Below are 3,819 nucleotides of genomic sequence, written 5' to 3' on the forward strand. Positions count from 1 at the left end.
CCTTTTCCAGTCCTGTGGCCACTGCTGAGTTTTCCAAATTTGCTGGCATATTGAGTGCAGCACTTTCACAGCATCATCTTTCAGGATTTGAACAGGGGTCCTTAGTCCACTTTTATACCCAGGGTACAAGGAGTGGGATAGGGGTCTTGAGGCTCATTTGCTGATTGGATGAGGCACAAATACTGGATTGAGGGGAAGAGTAAGGCAAATACCTTCTCCCTATGGCGTAGGAGGGGAGACAGGTTATACTGCTCAGGAGGACCTTTACAACATGGGGGAGGGAAGGACGATAAGGGTCTGGTTTTCCTGTTCCTGCATTCCAAGACCCTCCTTGGTTTTATCTGCTCTTTTGTCCTTGGGTCACCACAGTTTTTACTAATATTTACGGAAAAGACACTTAACATATCCATTTATCCTTGACAAGTTCCAAGCTTGTAAGCTCTCTGGCACTCATACCTCTGATGGAATCAAATTTAAAGGCAGGACAAAAATCATTAAACCCCAAATCCTGTTCAGGCCTTCATTACACATTAACCAGACCTGCCCAAAGACAGGAGTGCCTGCTCGACCCTAAAGATCAATTTTGTCTTCTTTCTTCTGACACTAACAATGTAACTTAAAAAAAGAAATTGCTGGCTATGTCACACAGCATGTAGAATCTTAGTTCCTCAACCAATGATTGAAACAGTGCCCCTTGCACTGGAAGGACAAAGTTGTAACCAGTGGACTGCCAGGGAAGTCCCTAGCAAGGTAACTTCTCCAAAGAATAATGTTCTTTTCCAGCTCTGCTGAGAGTCACGATGACTTGCCGCTCACTTCGTTTGTGCTTACCCAGACTATATGTCCTTCATGAATTTTATGTAAAATATCAACATGTCATTTTGATGGACAATTCTTTGCCTCAAAAATGTATATCTATGCCTTCAACTTCTAACCAGTGGGACACTTCTCAGAGCTTTCTAAGAATTTGCTTTCTGGGTTAGAATCCTCAGTTTGGCTCAAATGGAATTCCTTTTTAAACTTGATCGTTAGTTGACTTTTTTCATTGGAAAATGTGTATTAGCAGATGACACGGGGTGGTGAGAGTTTGCCGGGTTGCCTGTGTCAGAACTTGTTTAGAATCATCTGATAAACAGTGATCACCGAGGGCACAGGCAAGCCAAGGAATGTGAACTGGTTGCTGAGGAAGCCAAGATGTTTCTGCAGGTGCTAAGCCAGAGCAGACATTCTCCACCTTGGAAAGGTCTCAGGAACAACCCTGCAGTGGGCAAGAAAGTCAGGAGTCATGCTCGGGAGTGTGTGCGATGGGAGACAGAAGGTTGCTACAGCCTGAGGCCAGAAGCATGTGGTGTGGCTCTTACAAGACTCTTAGCAAGGTGACCACCAGGCCTCCTGGGCTGGGGCTGCAAAATAGTTGAAGGACTGCACATTCTGGGTGTGCAACTGGAGAAAGAATTTAGAGCTAGGAAGCATAGCTTATAACTAGTTCAGTCGACCCCTTTGACTATTCAACTTTCATATGCACCATTCTACACCTGTTTCAATACCTGCACAGCAATTAACTATATTTTTAGCAAGAAACAATTAACCCTGTAATAAGTGAAATTCTTGCCCTTCCTGCCCTTCACCCAAGTAAGACCCGAAACCCCAATGGTCAGTGAATTCATTGCTGCCTATATTAATTATCCTTCAATCTCAGTCTTGGTTCCACTAAAGACTACATTTTAAAGTTGATCTCTACCTAGTTTTACATAAAATTAAAATGGGAAGTAGAAGAGGGTTAGAATATACAAGCACATACAAATAACAGAAAATATGCAGTTACCCTTCCTGGTTTCTGTAATTGTTCGTGGGGTCAGAGCTGATGTCTACAGCTTCCACCTTCACCTGCTTATTCCCTGTTTTTCTTGCCCTCAGCCAAAACCCACAGCTCTAGATTCTTTACCAGGTAGAATGATTCTATCCTTCCCTTCTGAAGGGTCTGACTCCTCAATTATCCTGCCTTTCTTTTTTTTAGTTCCTGTAGCTTTTCACTGACCTTTACTGTGGGCATGGTAGCACTGAGAGGAACCTCAGAAAATCTCCTGGGTTCCAGACAAAGTCCTCCTTGCTTCCATTATAGTAGCAACCAATTTCCTTTGATAATTGGGATCATTACAGTTAAGTTAGCCTTTTTCACCTTTTGGTTCTTGGTATAAGGAGTGTAAGAGGGTCAGGTGGCCGTATGTCGTATGCAAAATTCTAAGATGGACCACACAATTCCTGACCCCAGGGTAAACACTAGTATAATTTCCTTTTGAACGTTGTGGGGACCTGTAAATACAGTTGGATATCACCTCCATGATTATATAACAATATAGCAAAAAGAATTTTGCAGGTGTAATTAGGGTCCCTAATCAGTCAACTATAATCCAAAGGGATATAGTTGGGTAGGTCCAACCTATCTAACCAGGCAAGTTTTCCAAAAAGAAAAGTTCTATTCTCCACGATATATCACATGCTAGACCACAAAACACGTCCCACTAAATTGAAGATTTAAATCATACATTGGGCTGTACCCTGCAGGCCTGCGAGTCTTGCAGTTGCCCAGCCTCAGGACTGAAGAGCCTCAAGATAGCAAGAGTCATCAGTGTCTTATTTGATAGAGGATCTTACACATCTGAAGCAAGGTCCTGGAGCAGCACCTCACTGTGTGTGGCAGACAGCAGGCTGGATGTGGCAGCAGTTTTTGCTGCTTGGGGAAGAAGGAGACTTTCATTTACAGGGGGAATTAACGTCAGACTGGCTCATCAATTACCAGGGAAGCCAGCAGCTGGGACAGGGAGCAAGCAAGTAGGCAATTACTATTAAGCCCTATAATTAAGAGGATTGGATAGTCATGTGAGTGAAGCAGGGACTGGTTGAAGAGGAGATGTACGGAGAGCAAACCAGCCATCCCGAATTTCCTAGTCGTACATTCCACCCATACATGTATGACCCTTATAATCTCAGCCCATCCCTCTTCTGTAATATCCCTGAGGACAGATAGATAGAGGTGCATTGCAACCAAATACCACAAATGCCATACAGACCATCCAAAAGGCGGGCAAGCTTTGGAGTCAGGTGCTTATCAAGTCAATTTTGGGGGGAACTTCAGAGGTCGACAACAGCTCCTTTTGCTGTAGACTCACCAATCACCTCATTTTGTGGTGAGGCCATCATTGTCACCCAGTTCACAAACAGATTCCCTTCACTCAGAGTAGGATGACTTGCAAGATGTTTAACAGGCCCAATACAGGAAGATCACGACTACTAACTACTAAGCAAATACAAACAGTAACATCGTTCTGAGATAATGGCACCCCTGCCTAAGGGTTTTGTCCTGGTCTGCAATACTGTATCACCTGCCTACACTTAGTGCCCATAACCAGTGTCGAATACTGAAAAGGCAGTGTAACAGACCAGACCACAGAGTTAGCATAATAGTGCCTTTTTCCAGGTGGGACCAGGTAGAGGATAGGTTTAAGTCCCTTTCTGATCCTATTCCAACAAGGTTGTAAACCCAAATCACTTTTCTGCCAGGAAAACTTTTCTGCCAGGGGACTTTTCTGCCAGTCCCAAGGGCTATTTATAATCTGTTCTTCTGGGGGTAGATCCTGTGGCAAAGATGAAACTGAGTTATTGCCCTGACCTATAGCTGTCAACAGTTCTTCAGTGATCAACAGTTGAACCTGAGTGGTACTGACTGTTTCTGGGTTAACATGGCCTTGGCACTGAGATGATTGCTCCTGGGATGTGCCCACGTGTTGAGAGTGAGTTTCCCATCTCAGCTATTGTTTA

The sequence above is a fragment of the Budorcas taxicolor genome, chromosome 14, assembly GCF_023091745.1.
Source record: "Budorcas taxicolor isolate Tak-1 chromosome 14, Takin1.1, whole genome shotgun sequence".
NCBI lineage: Eukaryota > Metazoa > Chordata > Mammalia > Artiodactyla > Bovidae > Budorcas > Budorcas taxicolor.